General features: G+C 38.1%; 1 long non-coding RNA gene across 1 annotated transcript in view; it reads left to right on the top strand.

Annotated features, from left to right (window-relative positions):
* The window catches only part of LOC104985570, a 115,332-nt gene that overhangs the window by 26,651 nt on the left and 64,084 nt on the right, over positions 1-24,597 (top strand). Inside the window, exon 2 of the long non-coding RNA XR_824928.1 lies at positions 5,315-5,405. This is a non-coding gene — a long non-coding RNA (uncharacterized LOC104985570). The remainder of the gene's footprint in view (positions 1-5,314; positions 5,406-24,597) is intronic.

Raw genomic sequence — 24,597 nt, 5'->3', positions numbered from 1 at the left:
GTGGAAAAGAAAAAGTAACACATCTAATGCCATTGTTAGACTTGTTAAAGATGGTGAAGATAATATCGTCTAAGATGGATGTGGCTTCCCTGGTAGCTCAGATGGTAAAGAATCCACCTGCAATGTGGGAGAACTGGGTTCGATCCCTGGGTTGGAAAGACCCCATAGAGAAGGAAATGGCAACCCACTCCAGTGTTCTCGCCTTCTAAATTCCATGGTCAGAGGAGCCTGTCAGGCTACAGTCCATGAGGCTGCAGAGTCAGACATGACTGAGCAACTATCACTAAAGCACTTACTCAAGGTGTATGTGGACAGTTTGAATAAGAGTGAAAAAGAATAATGTTCCCAAAAGAATCTTTAATTTTATATTGCCATGTTGTCCATTGTGGTAGCCACTAGTCATGTGAGGCAATTTGAATTTAAATTATTTAAAATGAAAGAAATGTAAAAATTCAGTTTTTCAGTTGCATTAATCACATTTCAGGGGCCCAGTACTACACATGGCTAGTAGCAATAACGTTAGACAGAGCAGATATAGAACATTTTTATTATTGCAAAAAGTTTTGCTGTATGATGCTGTAACAGAGTATAACTTGAAATATTTGGATAATGAAAACAATTAATATTATAAATAGACATTTGACTGTTTCATTTATATATTAACATTGCAAGTTGATGAAAAAAGTTTTGGAATAAAAGGTAATTACATTTGAGGTCATTTTACATTTAGGCAACAAAGTGATATATTAAAATATGAATTGACTGTTTATTTTATTAAATGTCATTGCCTTAAATTCTCAGTACATTTTGTTAATTTTGGGACATAGCTGATACTGGCACCAAACTTTGAAAAGCAAGTATTAAAGACATCAATTCTAAGGCAGTGAATATAGGACTTCATATTTAATGAAAGTTTCACAACTTACATAATCCTTGATTTCATTTCATCATGACATTTACTAAGATAGGCTTCCATTCTACAGAATGGCCCAGGGGCATCAAATAACGTGTTGTATGAAAATGTAACATAGAATAGTAAAATTTCTATATAAGAAAGAGTCAGAATTGTATTGCCTTTAAAACATTTTCTCCCTGAACTTGATAAGCAATCCTTGCAGTGTTACGTGTTTCTCCTCCTAGTTGATGCAGAGCACAGCCTCTATAACTGAGTCTTAATGGAATTTAGAAAAAATTTATAAGACTAGTTTCTAAATTTAAAAATATAATCCTGCCTGGCATTCTAATCAGAAATTCAGAGGCTTTTTGGCAAGTAAATTTCTTTGGTTATATGGATTTCCAGAAGGCATATTGCCAAAAGCCTTTCACTGTAATGAATCTTCTGAGTCTTCTCATACAATTACTTGCGACTCTGAAGATATCCTTAATTTTTGTTATAGTCTGTTACATTGATATTGTAGCTATGTAACTATAAATCCTCCTTTTGTTACATTTTCCTTTAATATTTGTGTGAAGAAGTAAACTGATTAACTTGTTAGCATTCACACCATCTCTCTCTGCATCCAGACCACTTAGCTTCATTTCACTCTTCTATTTTTGAATTAAGAAAAGACAATATTTGCATAGTGAACACCTTCAGAGATGAAGAGTCTTCCCAGTGGAAGTCTTACATACTTCCTCCCCAAGGTGTTTCCCTGAGATGAAGAAAGGAAGCTGAAGAGGAATAGCAAGAAGGGATAAGAAAGGCTTCTTCAGTGAACAATGCAAAGAAATGGAGGAAAATGATAGAATGGGAAGACTAGAGATCTCTTCAAGAAAATTGAAGATAGCAGGGGAACCTCTCATGCAAAGATGGGAACAATAAAGGGCAGAAATGGTATGGATCTAACAGAAGCAGAAGGTATTAATAAGAGGTGGCAAGAATACACAGAAGAACTATATAAAAAGGATCTTAATGACCTGGATAATCATGATGGTGTGGTCAGTCACCTAGAACCAGATATCCTGGAGTGTGAAATCAAATGGACCGTAGGAAGAATCACTACAAACAAAACTTGTGGAGGTGATGGAATTCCAGCTGAACTATTTCAAATCTTAAAAATGCTGTTGTTAAAGTGCTGCACTCAAAATGCCAGCAAATTTGGGAAACTCAGCAGTGGCCATAGGACTGGAGAAAGTCAGTTTTCATTCCAATTCCAAAGAAAGGCAGTGCCAAAGAATGTTCAAATTACCGCACAGTTTCACATGGTAGTAAGGTAATGCTCAAAGTCTTTCAAGCTATGCTTCAACAGTGCAGGAACTTGGAACTTATAGATGTACAAGCTGAATTTATAAAAAGCAGAGGAACTAGAGATCAAATTGCCAACAACCTTTGGATCCAAGAAAAAGCAAGGGAATTTCAAAAAATATCTACTTCTGCTTCATTGACTACACAAAAGCCTTTGGCTGTGTGTATCACAATGAACTCTGGACAATTTTCAAAGTGATGTGAATACTAGACCATCTTACCTATCTCTTGAGAAATCTAAAGAAGCAACAGTTAGAACTGAACATAGAACAACAGACTGGTTCAAAATTGGGAAAGGAATATTTCAAGTCTGTGTATTTAACCTGTTCATTTAACTTCTATGCAGAGTACATCATGCAAAAGGCTGGGCTAGATGAATAACAAGCTCGAATCAAGATTTCTGGGAGAATTATCAACAAATACACAGATGATACAACTCTAATGGCAGAAAGTGAAGAAGAGCTAAAGAGCTTTTTGATGAGAGTTGAAAGAGAAGAGTGAACAAGCTGGCTTAAAACTCAGCATTCAAAAAACTAAGGTCATGGCATCTGGTCCCATCACTCATGGCAAATAGATGAGGAAAAAATGGAAACAGTGACAGATTTTCTTTTCGTGGGCTCCAGAATCATTGCGGATGGTGATTGCAGCCATGAAATCAGAAGATACTTGCTTCTTGGAAGAAAAGCTATGACAAACCTAGGCAGCATATTAAAAAGCATACACATCACTTTGCAGAAAAAGGTCCATCTATTCAAAGCTATGGTTTTTCCATTAGTCATGTATGGATGTGACATTTGGACCATATAGAAGGCTGAGCAATGAAGAATTGATGTGTTTAAGCTTTGGTGCTAGAGAAGGCTCTTGAGAGTCCCCTGGACAGCCAGGAGATCAAACCAGTCAATCCTAAACGAAATCAACCCTGAATATTCACTGGAAAATGGATGCTAAAACTGAAGCTCTAATACTTTGGCCACCTGATGAAAAGAGTGGGCTCATTGAAAAAGAGCCTGATGTTGGCAAAGACCGAGGACAGTAGGAGAAGAGCGCCAGAAGATGAGATGGTTGGATGGCATCACCAACTCAATGGACATGAGTTTGAACAAACTACAGAAGATAGTGAAGGACAGGAAGCATGATGTGCTGCAGTCCACGGGGCTGCAAGAGTTGGCTAGGACTTAGCAACTGAACAACAGCAACAAGGAGGTCATTCTGAGAAGAGGTAAACATCTATTAAGTGTGAACTGAGCCCCAGTCATTTCACTGTGCAGTATAGAGAGGCTCCACCTAAAGCAATCAGCTGACACATAAGCTCCTATAATCTGTGGAGTCGACTGTCTAGTGAAGGACAGAGACATTTTAACCATCCCACAGACATATTCAGGAATATATTTTCAGTGACTGTGGCTGACACACAGAGTCCTTTCTGCGTTGTTTATTGCTGTTTCCCAGTAGGACTCTGCCCTCAGCAGACATTTGTTCTAGCAAGGAGAAGTCAACAGGTGCATGCAAACAAGCAAAGGGATAAACTTACAGAATGTAAATCTTGGAAAAGGGTTATAAGAGAATGATCTGTATATAGACTGATGAGAAGAAGCAGCAGAAGTTTCTGACTAGGTCTGAGAATTTGGGCGAGTCTCCTATTAGGGAGTAATAGTTGAGCAGCACTTCATTTATTTTGGCTGTGTTGGTCTTCGTTGCAGCTTGTATGCTTTCTCCAGTTGTGGCACACGGGCTTAGTGGCCCCGTGGCATGTGGGATCTTAGTTCCCCAACCAAAGCTCGAACCCATATCCCCTTTATCGGAAGACAGGTTCTGAACCACTGAACCACTAGGGTAGTCCCTTGAGCAGCACTTTAAATGTTAATGAGGGGTCAGCTGAAATGAGGAACTAATGAGGGAAGAAAAGAGATTGAGAGAGACATACTGAGTATACATCCTCTGAAAAATCCCGTAAAGAGTGGGACAAGGCACAATGGAGGAAGTAGGGAGAGAGATTTAGTATGGTAGGAGAAGGTAAACGGGAAGCGTGACTGAAATGGCAGTGGAAAAGTAAGCAGAGGACAGGGGTCATGTGGGATCATAAAGGCCGAGGTAATGAGTCTGGATTAGAGTTTATTTCACATGCAGTGAGAGTTTCAAGTTGCCAGATGGGGGGAATCAATTGGGATAGGATGCATGAGATGAGTTAAGAAGCTTTATGACATCAGATGAGAAAACTTAGATACGTGTATTTTAAAGTTATTTTCAAATTAGAGTAGTTGACTGAATTATATATTTGGACTGGGAAGCATTAAATAAACCTTTAGAGTTAGTCAGTGTTTGAGAGTAAATCTGGAGAGGAGGTGATTATAATGGAGACGGGATGATTCTTGGCGAGAAATGGTTGTTTCCTGTCCTTTTGGATAGGCTAAAACGTCACAGATGTCTCAAATAGCTGGACTTAGCACCGAACTGTTTAACACTTATGTTCAGAGTTCTACAAGTGCTATCTAATTAAATCCCACAGCATCACATGAAGTAGATACTCTTGTCACTGTAGATACTATTATCATTTTTAAAAAACTTTTTATTTTGTATCGGAATAGCCAATTAACATTGTTTTAATAGTTAGAGGTGAACAGAGAAGGGACTCAGCCATGCGTATACCTGTATCCATTCTCCCCCAAAGTTCTCTCCCATCCAGGCTGCCACATCACATTGGGCAGAGTTCCTTATGCTTTACAGTAGGTCCTTGTTGGTTATCCATTTGAAATATAGCAGAGTGTACATGTCCGTCTCAAACTCCCTAACTATCCCTTCACCTAGTCCTTCCCAACAGCAACTCTAAGTTCGTTCTGTTAAATCTGTGAGTCTGTTCCTCTTCAGTACGTTCATTTGAGATACTGTTACCATTTATATTTAATGAGGAAATTGAAGTTTAGACAGATTAAATAACTTGTCGATGAGATTATATAACGCAGCATCCTCATTTCATAAGTGAGGGTTCTGAAGCCAGCAGGTGGTCATTCATCTCCCTGTGGTGCATTGGATTATTCTTCATTCTGCACTCTTTGTCATGTGCATTTGCAGAAGGAAGATCAGAGGGATGATCGTCTGGAGGTGATCATTGATGATGACAAAGAGGCTGAGGAAGCAGGGGATGGCAGAGATGGCTTCCATGGTGAGGATGGCTCTTGAGCACATAATGGGGTTTTGAAATCTTGTCCAGTTATTTCTTTACCTGGGTACTTGTCTAAGATTAAAATTTTCCCTGGGGCCTCTCTCCTGGTATCTTCAGCACAGGCTCCCTGCTCTCCCCAGCCTCGTCCTTCTCTTGTTCGTTAATTCATACTGTCCCACTCCCAGTCCCTGCTTCCTTTGGCATCTTAGTAGTTATGTTATGTCTACTCTATAATTTTTGCTTTCAATTTTGATACCTCTTTATGACTTAACCATACAAGGACATATGATTTAAAATAAAAGTGTATTTGTCCTTGTCTCTGATATTCAACTTGACCCCATAACTTCGTTCAGCCGACACAATTTTAGTAATACTACGCGTAGAGCATGCCATAGTGGCGACTTCCTTTTGCCTTGACCCTGAAAGAGAGAAAGGGAGCAGAACCACAGCTGGAGCCTAGTCCTGCGAACCTGCGGGCTGGCTGGCAGAGCTCTCTTTTGAGATACGACTAACACACCTTTGTGCGTTTTATACATCATGTGGCAAATGAACTCATAAATTTTACCTAGAAGCAATTACGTTGTATGTGAAATTTTATATCATGCTTTTCCCCTTGTAATTATAAAGACTTTTGCCCTATTTCTACAGTTCTTATAGTTTTTAATGGATGCTACATTAAGTGAATTAATCATAATTTACAATTTACTTCCTGAGAATGTAATCCATGCTTGTTCTGAGGTAGAATTACTGATTTAAAGCGTGTAAAGTCTTTCAGTTTATGTTGCCAAATTGCTTTCCATATGGTTGAAGAAATTTCGGATGGTCCCAGCAATATGTGAAAGTCATTCTACTTCATTGCTGTTTTAATGTAAAACTTTTCCTGTTTATCAGGTTTCAGCACTCCCATATTTTAAAGCCAATGTCTACTTAAAATGTGCTATTTTTTGAATTGCATGTTCATATCTCTTTTCCATTTAACTGATGAATTTTTTCTGTTATTTTTCTAGTTTGTGTGGTTTTTTAAAACATAAAAAGTCTCTCTTTTATTGCTATCCTCAGATCTATTGATGCTTTTATTAGTTGATGAAGGAAAAATTCAGGTACAGATTTGGGGAAACAATCATAGTCTATTTTTATGTATTTTAAAAGCACTTTAAATAGAATTATTTTGGTTTATGGTATGAAGTATCATTCTAAATGAATTCCCCCCTCCCCACCCCAGTTGCAAAGCACTTAGTTCAAATAATACTAACTACCCCTTCCATTCTGCAGTTTTGTGGTGTCTTTTCTAGAATATGCTAAGTTGTTATGGCATCCGGTCCCATCACTTCACGGGAAATAGATGGGGAAACAGTGGAAACAGTGGCAGACTGTATTTTTTGGGGCTCCAAAATCACTGCAGATGGTGACCGCAGCCATGAAATTAAAAGACACTTACTCCTTGGAAGGAAAGTTATGTCCAACCTAGATAGCATATTCAAAAGCAGAGACAATACTTTGCCAACAAAGGTCTGTCTAGTCAAGGCTATGGTTTTTCTTGTGGTCATGTATGGATGTGAGAGTTGGACTGTGAAGAAGGCTGAGCGCCAAAGAATTGATGCTTTTGAACTGTGGTGTTGGAGAAGACTCGTAAGAGTCCCTTGGACTGCAAGGAGATCCAACCAGTCCATTCTGAAGGAGATTAGCCCTGGGATATCTTTGGAAGGAATGATGCTGAAGCTGAAACTCCAGTACTTTGGCCACCTCATGCAAAGAACTGACTCATTGGAAAAGACTCTGATGCTGGGAGGGATTGGGGGCTGGAGGAGAAGGGGACGACAGAGGATGAGATGGCTGGATGGCATCACTGACTCGATGGACGTGAGTGTGAGGGAACTCCGGGAGTTGGTGATGGACAGGGAGGCCTGGTGTGCTGCGATTCATGGGGTCGCAAAGAGTTGGATACGACTGAGCGACTGGACTGAACTGAAGTTGTTATGTAGGTAATTTTCTCTTCCTAGGTTAACTCTTCCACTTGTTTGCATAGCTATTCTTTAATGAGTTTTTTTGAGAAGAGAAAATAGAAGCGGCATTTCTTTTCATTACTCAGTATTCTGCTTGGGAGCCAGTCAGTAAATGTTTATTGTTGTTGACACTGGAATAAAACACAGAGAAGGGGAAAAAAAATCTCCGCTACTCCATTCTGTACCCTGTATCCGTTCCTCTTCACTTAAGCAGCAGTAACACAGGCATTTTCCTACATTAAGGAACAAAACACTGATTATGTGGTAATCTCCGAGATATAAATGAATCTCACAGGTGGGTCCAGTTGCTGAACATTGAGACTTATTTAGGGAGTTTAAAGTGTACTGAATAGGGAAGGATTTGGAAAAGATTCAGAGCCATGGCCCTGGAACAAAAAGATAATTGGAGTTTTAGAAAAGCCTGATGCAAAAAAGAAACACGTAAAAATGGAATGAGTGAGGGTGCTGAGAACCATAAGCTTTCGCTTCTTTGTATGTCAGAAGAACATGAACAGCAAGGTAAAACAATTTAAGTTTCCACTGAATCTGTATAGCTTTCTTATTGCTTTTATTTTTAAAAGCCTCTTTCTTTTTTTCATGTAGTATTTGTTAGTAAAAATTGTTTTCAGCTCAAAACAACTTCTAACTCTTAAGGACAGAGGCAAGTAGTGTATTCTTTGTGTATCTGAAAGATGAAAGTCTGAGTGCTGATAACAAAGAAGGGGCCAGGACTAGCAGTCATCAAAGCCCAAAGAAAAATCACAAGACAAAGCTTTGGAACTATCCCAGGAGCAGAAGTGGTGCTGAGAAGATGCGAGCTTCTGGGAGGCCTGGGGGCCTGTCAGGAGCTGTTTGGTGTTTCTCTTCCCTTATGCATCCTTCTGGGTCCTTCTTTTCTTTCTTCTTCAGCATTTCTTGCCTGGTGGATGTGTTTATCTCTTGGACCTTTCTTCAGTTTAAAATATCTTGCTGGGTGATATCAACTAGATGGAAATCATCTTAAATTTATGGCTCTGAGTTTTGCTATTCAATTAACTTAAAAGTCCCAGACATTGCTTCTGGGATAATTTTTGTGAGGGCCCCACAGGCGACTCAGGTTTAGTATTTTCAAAGCCGAGTTCATTATTCCTCACCATTCTTCCCCAGCTCCTTCTATATTCCCTTTTCTTAATTAATAACTTCAGCAGCCACACAATCAGTCAAGCGAGAAATCTTACAGCTTCCCCAGTTTCCTGCTGTTTGATACCTCAGATTGAAATGTTTAAACCCCATATTCAGGTCGACCCTCCTCTTTGATTTGTCTCTCAGTTCAGTCTTGCCGTGTTTATAAGCCCTTTTGAAAGTCTTGCCTGGAGGATCACCGTAAGTTCTTATTTTACTCACCTTAGTCTTGTCCATCTTTGATCCACTCTTCTTTCCACTGGATATTTTTTTTTTCTATAATACATATCTGATATTGATAGCTTATTTTTAAATAACCAGTAATGTCAGTATTTTGTCTACTGTGTAAAATCCAAAATTGGCCTCCACCTACCTTTCTACTTTATTAATTACTGTACCTGTTTGTGTACTCTAATCCTGAGTCATGCCAGGCTGTTTTTTTTTTTTCCCCTCTAAGTATGTTAAGCAGTGTCAGTCTTCCTGACCATATGATTAATTCAAACAAACTCATCCAAGTAGATTGAAACCACTCACTTTTGTTCTCCCATAACCGATTCTTTTATACCGTGTAACACTCAGCATGGCTTTTACAGTAGTGCTCTTTATCTTTTTTGGTGGTGTTTTTATGGCTGCGCTAAGTGGTATGTGGGACCTTAGTTCTTGGACCAGGGATCAAACCCATGCCCCCTTCACTGGAAGCAGGAAGTCCTAACCACTGGACTGCCAGGGAAGCCCCAGTGGTGTTTATTTTTGTACATTACAGAAATACACACTCATGGAAGGCAGCCAGTGTGATCTCTCCACTTTTGCACTCTCCCATGTCAACAAAGGTCCGTTTAGTCAAGGCTGTCGTTTTTACAGTAGTCATGTATGAATGTGAGAGTTGGAGTATAAAGAAAGCTGAGTGCCAAAGAATTGATGCTTTTGAACTGTCGTGTTGGAGAAGACTCTTGAGAGTCCCTTGGACTGCAAGGAGATCCAGCCAGTCCATCCTAAAGGAGATCAGTCCTGGGTGTTCATTGGAAGGACTGATGTTGAAGCTGAAACTCCAATACTTTGGTCACCTGATGCGAAGAGCTGACTCATTTGAAAAGACCCTGATGCTGGGAAAGATTGAGGGCAGGAAGAGAAGGGGACAACAGAGGATGAGATGGGTGATGGCATCACTGACTCAATGGACATGGGTTTGGGTGGACTCCAGGAGTTGGTGATGGACAGGGAGGCCTGGCGTGCTGTGGTTCATGGGGTCACAAAGAGTCAGACATGACTGAGCGACTGAACTGAACTGATGTCTTCTATAAAATTTATTATGACAGTTTGCACACAGGAGCTATCCAGTGAGTGTACTTTATTGAGTGGAATGTCATCACCCTCTGTTTATCTAAAATATTCTGCATTGATCCCTAGTTCTTACCTGTTCTCCTCTACAGGAATTAACATTTCAAAACCCACATACATATGCACAGAATATAACTCAAAATGATACACAAAAAATTCCTAACTGTGACTACTTCTTTTTTTTTTTACTGTGATTACTTCTGGAGAGAAAGATCTGGTGGAGGTGAACAGTGGGAAACTGAAACTTTTACCTCTATGCTCTGCACAGTTTACAATATTATACTGTCTATTTTGGAGAAGAAAATGGCAACCCACTCCAGTGTTCTTGCCTGGAAAATTCCATGGACTGAGGAGCCTGGTGGGCTACAGTCCATGGGGTCGCAAAGAGTCGGACACGACTGAGCACCTTCACTTCACTATCTATTTTATAATCAAATCAAATTCTTCAGATCCTGACATAGACACAGTCATATTTGTTTAAAGACTTGAACATACTTCAGGCCAACTAATGTTGATTCAGGGGTACATTGGAAGAATGAATGGAGAAATATGCAATTCTTCTTCTTTTTTTTTTTTTAATCAAATAGTTTTCCTCAGCCAAATTATAGAGCTATAAGTGACATGAGAAGAGTTTCAAACTTATTAATGAATGTACATATACATAAAATATTATTTTAGACTTTAAAACAGAAAAGGAGATAAAATTGAATGTATATAGCTTACTAATTGCTGAAATTTTTGAATATTTAAAAATATAACTGATTTTCATAATTTAAATAACTTCTGTTTAAGAATTTTTTTTTTAAAGTAGCTCTCCATAAGGCTAAGAAGAAACTAATTGTGGCTCATGTATTTATCCCATGATATATTGGGTCATTCACGCCTTTGTTTTTAAAAACTAGTTATTTAGAAATGTATATAATCAATTTAATTATAATTGAAAATGTATGAACAGTAAGACCGTGAAAGTCTTACCTCTACGCACAACAGAGTTAATGAGCCATAAAGTTATCCTGAACAGAAGTAAGTGCTGGCTTTGGATGAGTCTTATACATAATTCGTAACTTCAATGATATGATCTTCCTTCTTTCTTTTACCATACTATAATTAGAGATGTATAAATTATTCTTTTCATTTATTGTGCATGTTGAAGAATTACATGTCATAAAATCCCTTGACATTGTCCTATTTTATCAACAGTGATTGTGGGATATAAAAGATGATTTAAAGAGCAGCTTGCACTTCTCAGAAGTCTACACTAACCTCTTGAGAGTAAATATTGAAAGAAAGGAGCTGGGAAATTAGGAAATTACCAAGAAGGCTTTAATCTTTTCAGTAGGCATGCAGCATACACCCTAAGTGTTATTTCCTTCTATAGGAAACTTCATTATTTTAGAAACATAAAGGACATTAATTCTAGCATTTTTGTGAGGTTAAAATTTTGGGAAGTCTGGTCTCTTTGATATCCTAATTAAAGCAGATTTTGGATTCTTAAAAGAAAAATAGTTTCATTGAACTCCAAACTGGAAAAAAATGTACTCTAGGCTCAGTCTACCTGGCTCTTCTATTGTACTGTTCATATTTCCACGTTTTTACATTTGTACACAGAATTTGCTTCCATAAGTACCTGTTGGAACTGAAATTTTCTGTGCTAGACTAGAATCACTGATGCAACAGTTTCAGATGATTACATAGTATTTGGATGACAGCACTAGTTGGTAACTTGTTGTTGCAAACCACTGATATCATAAACATCAAAATACTTACCACTGCAAAATGGGAAATAAATGGCATTTTGTTTATTTTGAGTTCAGCAACATAATAACCAAAGATTTAATTTGACAAGAAATGGCTAGTTTATGTTTTCCTTTCTTCTTTTGCTAAAAGAATATTAATTCCATGATTTTTGTTTCTTTGTTTTTTTTTAAATTGAGCTATAACATATATAATCATCATGATAAAGAGAATTAATGTATTATCTCATATTTCTGAAGATTGAAAAGATATGTAACATTTCAGTAGGGTGCCTTAAGAGTTAGATATATGTGTGCGTGTGTGTGTGTGTGTGTGTGTGTGTGTGTGTGTGTGTACATGTTGTAATCTGACAGGTGGTGTGGAGTAAAATTTGATCCAAAGTAACCTGCTTGCCATCTTTTCACTCTTAACACTAAGCTCTTACCATCTCTTCCTTGAATCTTTAAAGAACAGACCATCTGTCTATTTTTTGTTGTTCAGTTGTTGAGTCTGACTCTTTGTGACATGATGGACTGCAGCATGCCAGGCTTCCCTGTCCTCCACTGTCTCCCAGAGTTTGCTCAAGTTCATGTCCATTGAGTCAGTGATGCTATCTAACAATCTCATCGTCTGCAGCCCTCTCCTCCTTTTTGCCTGCAATCTTTCCCAGCTTTCCAGTGAGCTGGCTCTTTGTATCAGGTGGCCAAAGGGTTGCAGCTTCAGCTTTAGCATCAGTTCCTCCAATGAATATTCATGATTGATTTTCCTTTAGGGTTGACTGGTTTGATCAATCCAAGGGATTCTGAAGAGTCTTCAAAACCGTCAGTTTTTCTGTGCTCAGCCTTTTTTATGGTCCAACTCTCACATCCATATGTGACTACTGGAAAAACCATAGCACTGACCATACAGACCTTTGTCGGCAGAGTGATGTCTCTGTTTTTTAATATGCTGTCTAGGTTTCTCATTACTTTACTTCCAAGAAGCAAGTGTCTTCTAATCTCATGGATGCAGTCACCATCTGCAGTGATTTTGGGGCCCAGGAAAAGAAATTCTGTCACTGTTTCTAGTTTTTCCCCTTCTATTTGCCGTGAAGTGATGGGACTTAAGTATTTCTGAAGATACTGGTTGGCATTCTGCTTGATGGTGTCTTCACATGGTGTATACTTGGATATCAGTAATGGGCAGAAATTTGGAGTCAATCAGGGAAAGTAAAAATGTGATTGACAATTGGAAGCCAGTGATATATAATGTATTACGTGTTCATATCACATTGTTTTCGTTATGTATTGGGTTGGCCAACAAGTTTGTTTGGATTTTTCCATGCTATCTTATAGGAAAACCTGAATGAACTTTTTGGTCAGACCAATACAAATACAACTTACAGACCAAAAGATATAGGTGTTGTTCTAGTTACTAGTCTTTTTAAACCTTCCCTTATTTTCAAGGAAAAGAATAAGATGGACGAAAGAATACATTTACCAGTATAAAAAATTCTTAGAAAGGATTATGTCATTGTATCAGTAATACTGAGTTTGAGTGCTCAGTGGCTCTGTCATGTCTGACTCTCTGTAACCCCGTGGACCGTGTTCCGCCAGGCTCCTCTGTCCATGGGATTTCCTGAGCAAGAATACCTGAGTGGGTTGCCATTTCCTCCTGTAGGGGATCTTCTCAACCCAGGATTTGAACTCACATCTCCTGCATTGCAAGTGGGTTTTTTACCACTGCACCACCTGGGAAGCCATTCTGGAGGATATCAAACATTATTTTATATCACAAGTGACAGGATAGTATAATGATGCATTCAGTGAATCTAGAAACAGAAGACCTCCATTGTTTACTGTCTGGGTAAGCGTGGCAACTTACTTTTCTTTCTCAGGGCTTTAACCATTTCATTGTCAATGAGATAGATGGATGAGGTCAGGAGTCAATAGCTCTTTTTTTAAGGGCCCGATAGTGGGGTTTTTTGTGTGTTTTTTTTTTGCTTTGTGGCCCCTGTGGTTTCAGCTGCAGCTGCTCAGCTCTGCTGTCGTAATGCAAAGGCAGCCGAGGCAATATTTAAAGAAACAAGTGAATGAGCATGAAACTATCTGTCTTATAATGAAATTTATTAAAACCAGGAAACGGTCAGTAGTTTGGTAACCCCTGAACTGGATGGTTTCTATAATTCCTTCCAGTCATAAATGCTGGTTGTTGCATTAAGAGTGTACTTACTTTCCAAGTGTTGGAAGTTGTCATAGAGACATCATAAGAGGTGATTTAGTTCTTTTATCTACCTGAGGCAAGATTATACTTAAATCCCTAATGAAGACAGCCATCCAGCTACCTGATCTAGTAAAAGGATAAATCTCCCTTTACTTTTTTTTTGTAAAATGACTGTATAATAGGTTATATATCTAAAGTTAGTGCAAGATTTGGGAAATAATCTTTAATGGTTTTAGATTGAATATCTTGCCATTTTAAAAATTGACTTTACACATGATAGAAGACAGAGGGATGATATATCTCTTTTTCATTATTCTTATGGCTTCAAACCCTAGGAAATCATCCTTTCTCTTAATAGATCTAAACATTATAAAATTTTTCTTCCATACAAAGAGATTGTCATAAATTATTTTTTTAGATATGCAGTATAGATTTAATAGAGTAGGAACCATAGCTCTTCTGTCAGCCCTTCAAGCTTTTCATTCTGTTTATCTTTTTCATTTAGTCATTTTATGAGCTTTATAAACAAAACATAAAAAGTGCCTAAGGCAATGTAGTAATCAGATTTCATGTAGTAAAAACTACTGGAATAATCTCAAAAATCATTTATAATAATTGTTTCATAGTGTAAAAAATTCATTCATTAAGATATAACTGATCTTAATTCAAAGTAGAAAAAATGCAATACAGTTACATGATATGTTATAGCAACTAAAGTTAACATTAAGTTTTACTTTTCCATTTTCTTCCTTGATACCAAGTAGCTTTTTGGGAATGATTCCAAGTATTTTGGAAATGATTTCCTTAAATTATATTTATTGTTTATTTTCTATGTTTTATTCTCATATTAATTGGATAAACTACATAAAAACACATTGAAACTAAAAAGGACAAATGATCCTTAGGATTAGGTTAAATTTACTCCAGTTCAGTTCAGTTCAGTTGCTCAGTCGTGTCCGACTCTTTGCGACCCCATGAATCGCAGCACGCCAGGCCTCCCTGTCCATCACCATCTCCCAGAGTTCACTGAAACTCAGGTCCATCGAGTCAGTGATGCCATCCAGCCATTTCATCCTCTGTCGTCCACTTGTCCTCCTGCCCCCAATCCCTCCCAGCATCAGAGTCTTTTCCAATGAGTCAACTCTTCACATGAGGTGGCCAAAGTACTGGAGGCTCAGCTTTAGCATCATTCCTTCCAAGGAACACCCAGGGCTGATCTCCTTTAGAATAGATTGGTTGGATCTCCTTGCAGTCCAAGGGATTCTCAAGAGTCTTCTCCAGCACCACAGTTCAAAAGCATCAGTTCTTCAGCACTCAGCTTTCTTCACAGTCCAACTCTCACATCCATACATGACCACTGAAAAAACCATAGGCCCACATATATTTGCATGCAGCATATAATGAATATGATAAAACATAAAAAGTTACTGGAAGTCATTCCTGTTTTCATCTTCAGAATCTTCCTTTAATTTTTGTTTTCTAATAAAATCCAACCCCCAAATCCCTAACTTTCATTACCTAATTTTATGAAGCTTCGGCACCAAGTTAACAGTGAATTCTCTCAGGGCTGGAAAGAGGTCTATTTTACATACTCCCATGTTGTCAGTACCTAGGAGAGTTATGTAGCTTGTATAGGTGCCTTATAAAGGAGGTTGACTTGACTTAAAATAATAGTATCTTATCAGCATCATTGGGCTTCTCTGGTGTGGCTCCAGAGGTGAAGAACCTGCCTGCAGTTCAGGAGACTTAGGTTCGATCCTTGGGTCGAAAAGATCCCCTGGAGAAGGGAAAGGCTACCCACTCCAGTGTTCTTGCCTGGAGAATTCCATGGACAAAGGAGCCTGGTGAGCTACAGTCTATGGGGTCGCAAAGAATTGGATATGACTGAGCAACTAACACTTTCACTTTTTTTTCCATCACCATTATTAAATTACCGTCCTACTACTGTGCCATATGTTGCACTGATCACTTAGATCATTTATAATTGTGTGGCAAGACTACAGACTGAGTTCTTTCATTTTAGATTTTTCTGTTTTCTCCCACCTTTTTAATTCTGTTCAAGTTGTTAAAATCTGCAGTAAAGTAAATATGGAGCCAGGATTTGAACATAGCTAGTTCATTACTTCACTGTACTGTTGTATTTCTCTCACACATTCAACATGCAACTGGCATCACACTATAAACCCAGATATATCTTAATTTGCTCTATGGAAAAATATCTCTTAAGTTATTCAGTTTTAAGTATTTGGCCACTGTCCCATATCATACACAAAAATTAACTCAAAATGGATTACAGACTTGAATTAAGACCTGAATCCCTAAAATTCCTAGAAGAAAGGCAATCTTCCAGACCTAGGTCTCAGTGATGATGTTTTGAATCTAATACCAAAAGTAAAAGCAACAAAAACAAATAAGTGGGACTGTATCATACTTTTCTGCACAGAAAAGGAAACCATCAACCAAATGGAAAGGCAGCCCACTGAATGAGAGCAGATATTTGCAAATCATATACTGATAAATGGCTAAAATGCAAAAAATATAAAAAGCTCATAGAACTCAGTGGCCAAAAATCAGACAATCTGATTTAAAAATGGGCGGACAATCTGAATAAAAAATTTTCCAAAGAAGACATACAGATGTCAAATAGGTATATGAAAAGACTCTCAGCATCATTAATCATCAGAGGAATGCAGATCAAAAACAACAGTGAGCTGTCACCTCACGTCTGGGAATGGCTAACATCGAAAAGACAAGAAGTAAGAAATGTTGGTGAGGATGTGGAGAAAAGGAACCCCAGTGCACTGGTGGGAAGGTAAATTCACGCAGACATTATGGAAGACAGGATGGGGGTTCCTCAAAAAGTTAAAAATGGACTCCTGTATGATTTAGCAATTGAACGTTTGTGTGTTTATCTGAAGCAAACAAAAACATTAATGTGAAAAGATACTTGCACCCCCATGTTATTGTAGCATATTTACCATAACCAAGACATGGAAACAGCCTGAGTGTTCATCAATGGATGAATGAATAACGGAATTGTTGTATGTATATGTATATATACATATATTATATACACATACATAAACACAATGGAATATTATTCAGACATAAAAGAAATCTTGCCATTTGTGACAACATGGATGGATCACAAGAGCAATATGCTTACTGAGATAAGTCATAAAGAAAAACAAATACTTTATGATTTCTATTTTTTGTGGACTCTAAAGAAAAAAAACCCAAGCTCATTGATACAGGGACCAGATTGGTGGTTGCCAGAGATACAAGGTTGGAGGTTAGACAAAACGGGTGAAGGAGGTCAAAGGTTAAAAAAAAAAGTAAGTTTCCTTCCCTATTTACATATATAAAAAGAAAAGCTATGGCTTCCCTGGTAGCTTGGATGGTAAAGCGTCTGCCTACAATGCGGGAGACCCAGGTTCGATCCCTGGGTCTGGAAGGTCCCTGGAGAAGGAAATGGCAACCCACTCCAGTATTCATGCCTGGAAAATCCCATGGGCTGAGGAGCCTGGTGGGCTACAGTCCATGGAATTGCAAAGAGTCACACATGACTGAGCAAATTCACTTCACTTCACTTCATGGCTAAAATTACCAAATACATATTTATATATAGCACGGGTTTAACAACCATACAGGCAAGTAGAGTGGCTGCCATAAATATGCAATAAAATGTCTCATTCAATAAAGGACAAACGTTTATATATGTTTCAGAAAGTTATCTCCTTATAAAGATGACAAAGTTATTTTCCAAAATAATATTTCTCAACATTTGAAAAAAAAAGATCACACAAAATAGGTAAATAGCCCAGGGTAGATAGAAGATATCCAAAGAATTTAGCTCTCTGCTTCTTAGAAATCCAGTCTGAATTTCTTCCCTGACTGTGCCATGAAAATGCTTTCTCATCTGAGGATCCATCTTTCTCTATATCATTTTTCCTGCAAACATCTGGGCAGCTATTTCATCACAAAGCTGATGTGACTCTTACCTATTTAAAGTTCATTTTTTGAAAAAAGGTTAAAAGCAATGGAGCATGAAGCAGTGCCTAGGGTATTAGTGGTTACTTAATTGAAAGTAGCGCCGTTGTCAGAATTAATGCAAGGACTGCAGCTTGTTGGTGTTAAACCTGTAAGTCTCACAACTCAAAGAGAAGCTTCTTTCAATTGATGAAGTTTCTCAGGGATGACTCCCTTGGTTTTGCAAACTCCTAAACTTCAGTAAATGTGTTGGAAGAATTCTTATTTAAAAGCACATTACCTTAAGAGAAATAAGAATGGAAAGTGAGAGACTGTACTCATGTATATGTACATATATACATGAATGTTCATTGTAACAGTGTAGGTGTGTGTGTGCGTAGTCACTCAGTCGTGTTCAATGCTTCGTGACCCCATGGACTGTAGCCCGTCAGACCCCTTTGTTCATGGAATTCTCCAGGCAAGAATACTGGAGGGGTTAGCCATTCCTTTTTCCAGGGTATCTTCCTGACCCAGGGATCGAACCTTGATCTCCTGCACTGCAGGCAGATTCTTTACCCTCTGAGCCACCAGGGAAGCCCTGCAGCACTGTACATAAGAGGCCAAAAGTGAAATCTACTGGAAAGGGAAAGTGACCTTGGACAAGATACTCTCCTCTGTGTTTTCTGTTCATCTGTAAAAGCAGAAATCCTAATAGCCCGTTATTATCATCATCATTATTTATTAGGGTGGCTTTGAGGGTTAAACAGTGCCTGTTATATATATCAGTTATATATAGAAACTGATATGTAAATATTATTAAGATGAAACAAGAAAGATTCTGTTGTCTTAGCTTTCTGCTGCGGCTGGAGCACATTTTGCTTTTGTTCAAAACTATTTGGGGCAAACTGACAAAGGAGAAAAATCCATGTTTGTGCTGCTTGTCTCATCATCAGTCAAAGAATATTCATTAATTGTGTCTCCACTGTGCCAGGCATCATCATGATCAAGTCAGACAGCAGCATTTATTACCTGCTCCTTGTGTGCGGGTGCAGAAGGGAGTATTAGTAAATGTCCACTTTCCCATTGTGTCATGTTCTTTATAAACCTAGTCAGAAAGCAGAGGCCCTGTTCTAAAATAAAATTGTGATTTACAGTTGTGTAAGAATGTAGTGGCTTTGAATAGTACCCTGCATAGTGTGAATTCCAACTCATAATTAGTGACAGACATATTCTTCCTATTACTTAGCACTTAGAGTGATGTTTCTATACCGCAGTTAGCAGCATCATACTGTCCAGGTGTAGTGCAGTTGAGACTATAATATTGATCAGCTCAGTTAGTCTTCTGTTCTCTGCAAACAGAAGTATTCATGGTCAGGGACCTTATTATTAGCTGGTGTTCTACTTCATCATTTTAAGAACCATTCAGTTAGGATAGATACAGTGCTAGCTAAGGTGCAGACAGGTGTGGAATGAGACATAGCAGGGCAAAGGAGATTTCTGAAAGACTCTTCATGAGTGGTTCTGAACCTCAGTGCTTATTTCAGGAGCCTTGGTCAATACTAAGGTGGAGACGATGGCTGGAGACCAAATGGTGTTCTCTGTGACTCTGAGTTGAACTCATCCAGCATAGATCTTTTATAGATGTTGTGTAGATCCTGAGTAGGATCTTGATGAAGTTTTCTGCACACAAGCCAGAAAACTTTGGTTTCAGTTAGGGACTGATAGATAAGTTAAAAGAGTTGTTTCCAGTTAGCTTGTTTTTGTGTGTATGAGTAAGATACAAATCAGTGGGAGTGGCACCTGCTTCCTTACTAATGAAGAGATGTAAACCCTTAGCTGACATTCTTTCAAATCAAGATATAATTTAATTTCTAATTATTTACCTTTAAAAGTATGTTGATACTTTATAGGTTTGAATCTGTCTTTTGAGATTATAATTCTACCTTTCACAATTTTTGTGCAAGCTAATTACTTCTAAAACTGAAAAAAATTATTAGAATTCGAGAAGGAATACCAATTTGTTAATTCAAGTTACCTCCTTCTGGATATAACGTACCCTCGTTGTGTCCTAGTTTGAACCTCTCCGAATAGAGAGTATAGTGTTTTCAAAATATCCATGGAATCTATTCATTTGTCCTTTTCCTAATTAAGTAAATATTTAATGGTCACCTATTATGTACCAACTATTTTTGCAGAGACTAGCAGTAGAACACTGAGAAAGTCATACGAGGTCCCTGCTATCAAAAAGTTTGCATGACAGTGACTGGGAGGGGAGAGGCAATGGACAAATAACCAAATTCATGAACAGGATAATTTCAGGTGGTGATAAGTATAGTGAAAATGATTAAATAAATGATATTCCAGAGAGTTCCTAGGGGTTATGCGGCTGTTTTGTACCACTAAAGAGGAATATTGGTAATGATGTCTAAATAAGGACCCAGCTATGAGTTCTGGAGGGGGAGTGTAGTTTATTGTTTGGATGTCCTTCATGCAGTAAACGTTTGTTAAAGGACACAGTTGGGGGATAAATTCTGTGACTTTATCCTGGAATTCCAGAATTGTGTAAGTTGATGAAAAGATATGTATATACTTGGGCATGTACACATCTGTGACGCAAACTCAGCAGCTCCTCAAATCTCCCTGCATCAGTGAGCAACATAAATTCACAAATGCTTGGTTCTGAGGAAGGAGGAGAGAATCCACAAATAAGTTTCATCAGTCACGTCTTTCCTTTAAAATCTGATTGTTCCACAAGCGTGCACGTGGGTGGGTAGATGCTAGAGGACAGGGTGAGTTGAAACAGTGCCCTGGTGTGGTTGAGCCAGCTAGGAGCCTTCTTTATTATGATATGGTGACGAGCATGATTTACTTAGGCATCTTAGGTCATCTCTGTGTGTGTTAGTCACTCAGTTGTGACCCTATGGACTCCAGCCCACCAGGCTTCTCTGTCCTTGGGGATTCTCCAGGCAAGAATACTGGAGTGGGTTGCCACGTCATCCTCCAGGTGATCTTCCTGACCCAGGGATTGAACTTGTGTCTCTTACATCTCCTGCATTGGCAAGTGGCTTCTTTACCCACCAAGCCACCTGGGAAGCCCTAAATCATCTGTAGCAGTTCCCAGAAGAAGGTAATACAGAATGCAGCAGCAGTAGGAGTAGAGAACATAATCAAGCAGATAACATCATTTTGGGAATTATGGGAAGCCTTCTAAAAGAGGAGATATTAAACCCAAGACCTGAATGATAAATATTATGGAAGAAGGTAAAAGGGAAAAAGGAGAGGTTCAGGTTGTATCATTATTTGAAAAAACCCAAGGGAACAAGAGAAGAAATTTAGTTGATAAACTCAAAGAGTTTCATTAATGTAAAATTTAGGCAGCCAAGAAGTTCAGTAGAAGGGTTTGTTGTGAGGCTGAGATTATAGCCTTATGCAATGACTAGACCATGAAAGACATTCTAACTGGTGTTAAGGAACTTGTACTTCATCCTGCTGCTGCTGCTAAGTCACTTCAGTTGTGTCCGACTCTGTGCGACCCCATGGACTCCACCCCACCAGGCTCCCCCGTCCCTGGGATTCTCCAGGCAAGAACACTAGAGTGGGTTGCCATTTCCTTCTCCAATGCATGAAAGTGAAAAGTGAAAATGAAGTTGCTCAGTCGTGTCTGACTCTTAGCGACCCCATGGACCCCACCCCACCAGGCTCCTCCGTCCATGGGATTTTCCAGGCAAGAGTACTGGAGTGGGGTGCAGTTGTCTTCTCCACTTCATCCTGAGGACACTGGAAACCTATCAAATATCTGAATAAGAGAACGATGTAATCAGATTTATATTCTAGAAACATTAATTGAATGCCAGTGGGGAGAGTGGACTGGAAAAAAAGTCAGGGGCAAATGTGTAAAGAGGCTGTAGCATTCCCAGCAAAATATTAATACGTGGTAGTCAGAAATACAATAGTGGAAGTGAAAACAGAAGTGGAAGAATTAGATAATTAGAAGGAAGGAGCAAGACAATTGCATGATTGTAGTATGGAGAGTGGTGGTGAAAAGGGAGCAAATCGATTTCCAGGTCTTTTGCCTGAACACGTGTGTAACACAAGAAATAGAGAGCATGTATCAAGACGGTCAAGCCTTTGTTGTTTTTGTTGTTTGTTTGGTGGGGGAAAGAAGTTAAGACAAATTTAGACTTTCATTCTTTTACATACATAAGTATTCAGCATTTAGCAAATAAATCAGCCCCTGTTATATGCCTGGCACCATGCCTGGTCACCAGGAATATAACCATAAACTAACAGGCAAGATCTTGTTCCACGGAGCTTACATGCTAGTCAGGGAGAGAGAAAGCAAGTGAACACATGAAAAGTGTTTTTATAAATGTCAGGAAAAAAAAAAAATAAGAAAAAATAAATAAATAAATAAATAAATAAAAATATAAATGTCAGGGTGGCGTGTTGAATTTGAGGTGCCTGTGGTATATTTATATGGATAATACACCCAAAAGGCTTCCCAGTGGTAAAGAAGCTGCCTGCCAGTGCAGCAGATGCAGATTCATAATAAATTTACCCATTCTGTAGGGTGGTTGTAAGTATTACATGAATTAGTATAGGTAAGGGACTTAGACATATACCTGACATATAGTAATCGTTATATACTCATGTACGAGATTGTAGTACATATATTTGCTTTGTTGTTATTGTTGTTATTACTACTATATAACTTACTTAACTGGGTGGTAAGTTCCCAGGGACCTGGGTACAGTTTTGCTATGTCTTCCTATACTAAGTTTCTAATGCTCATTGGATCTGTGATGAATATTTTGGAATGTGGTTGTTTCACTCTAAGAGTTGCTTCATTGAAAAAAACTACGTTACTGTAATATTTTAGTGGGCATGTATTTTTCCCTTAATTCAATAAGAGTTTCTAAATTTTGTATTTTTAACCAATAAATCATAACAGGGATTCACTAAATGCAAAAAAAAAATACTTTTCATCTATATTTTATAAGTTAAATGGAAGAATAATGGAAAAAATTGAAAATGCTCATGTGCTTCCAAAGTCATGCAGTTTTATAGAATGTGGAGATTTGACAGGTGTATAATTTATCGTAGAAAGCTGAAATGATGTCATTTGATGCCTTGCCTTCTTCCTTCTAACTCTGAATGAAGCCAGTGCTTGAATAAATAATGATATGGAGCAGGGTTAAGGTTTGAAAAAGGACATCGTTTCAGCTTGTATATAACTTATTAAGGATCTGGAGAAAGTTCCTCGTGCTGGTAATGATAAGCAGTTTTAGGAAAAAGTTACCTTATAGTCCTTCTCTGCCGGAGTGTAAACATAGCTTGGCAAGTGACAGATGGTTGTAGATTCTCCACCATCAATGACTTTATTAGTATTCTTTTCCCATGTGGGTTTGTATAAAAGCCAAATTTAGTTCAATCAGTAGTAATATGAGACAGTTTTTTTTTTTTTTTCAGTAGACGGAAATACATTATGTGCTCAAAAAAGGAGATAAATACAGAAAAGTAGAAGGCTGTGGAAAATGTATAGTAGTGTATAAATATTTTGCTTTTGCACAAGATTAAAAAAATGAACCTTAAAGCAGAAACTCTGTCTACCCACTGATAAAAATGGAGATTTCATTTTAGTTCAGGTTTGATATTTGAGGGACTTGAGTTTACATTTAGAATATTATAATTCATTCTTTTTACAGGAATCGTTCTTAAAATGAGAGGAATATATTTAAAATTTCACATATCCTTTTTATTCTCTTCTCCTCTAGTCATATGATATTGAATATATTTCAGCCCAGTGAATTTCAAATTTTATTTCATGTTACAAATATTAGCTTTGTAAATTTAGCCCTGCCTCACATACCCTATACTTAGCTTTCTTTAGAGATTATTTAGTCACATTTTTAATAGAAAACTCATAATTGCTAATGTTGTACCTCCTGAAACCAAAATCTGAATATTTTATGTTAAAACATATTGGCTTACGTTTTGATTTTCAAAATGATGTCATAAGTACAATCATTTTGCTTGCACAAATTCTGTGGAGTGCACATGACTATTATATTTAGCTATTTTACCATTACAAAGTAAGATTAAGGTTTTGTAAAGTAAGGTTTTGTAAAATGTTATATTGTGACATTAAGAATGAAGTCTGGACTCTCAAACTTACCTCTAGGTCTTTTGAATCAATGGGTGTTTTTCTTCTTTCCCATGAGCTGGCCAAACTTAGTGATCTGTGGCATTCTCTAGGGATGTATTCTTTTGAGATAATCCCAAAGTTCCCTCCCCCAAAATCGTCATTATCATGTGGTTTACTACATCTATAATTTCTTTATGCTGTTGATGTAATGCGTTACACTAATTGGTTTAAGCCAACCTTGCATACCTGGAGTAGATTCCAGGTTTGATCGTTGTGTAGAATTATTTTTATACATTTTTGGACTCCATTTCTAATATTTAATTGAGAATTTTGCATGTATATTCATGAGGAATATTGTTCTTAGTTTTTCTTTCTTATGTCTCTCTGGTACTAGGATAATGCTGACCTCATATTGAATAAGTTAGGAGGGGTCCCTTCTGCTTCTGTTTTTTGGAGCAAATTGGCGGAGAAGGTGATGGCATCCCACTCCAGTACTCTTGCCTAGAAAATCCCGTGGATGGAGGAGCCTGGTAGGCTGCAGTCCATGGGGTCGCAAAGAGTCAGACACGACTGAGCGACCTCACTTTCACTTTTCACTTTCATGCATTGGAGAAGGAAATGGCAACCCACTCCAGTATTC

The sequence above is a fragment of the Bison bison genome, unplaced genomic scaffold (assembly GCF_000754665.1).
Source record: "Bison bison bison isolate TAMUID 2011002044 unplaced genomic scaffold, Bison_UMD1.0 scf7180017864050, whole genome shotgun sequence".
NCBI lineage: Eukaryota > Metazoa > Chordata > Mammalia > Artiodactyla > Bovidae > Bison > Bison bison.
Note: the sequence above shows the minus strand (reverse complement) of the source record. Positions and strands in the feature narration are given on the sequence as shown.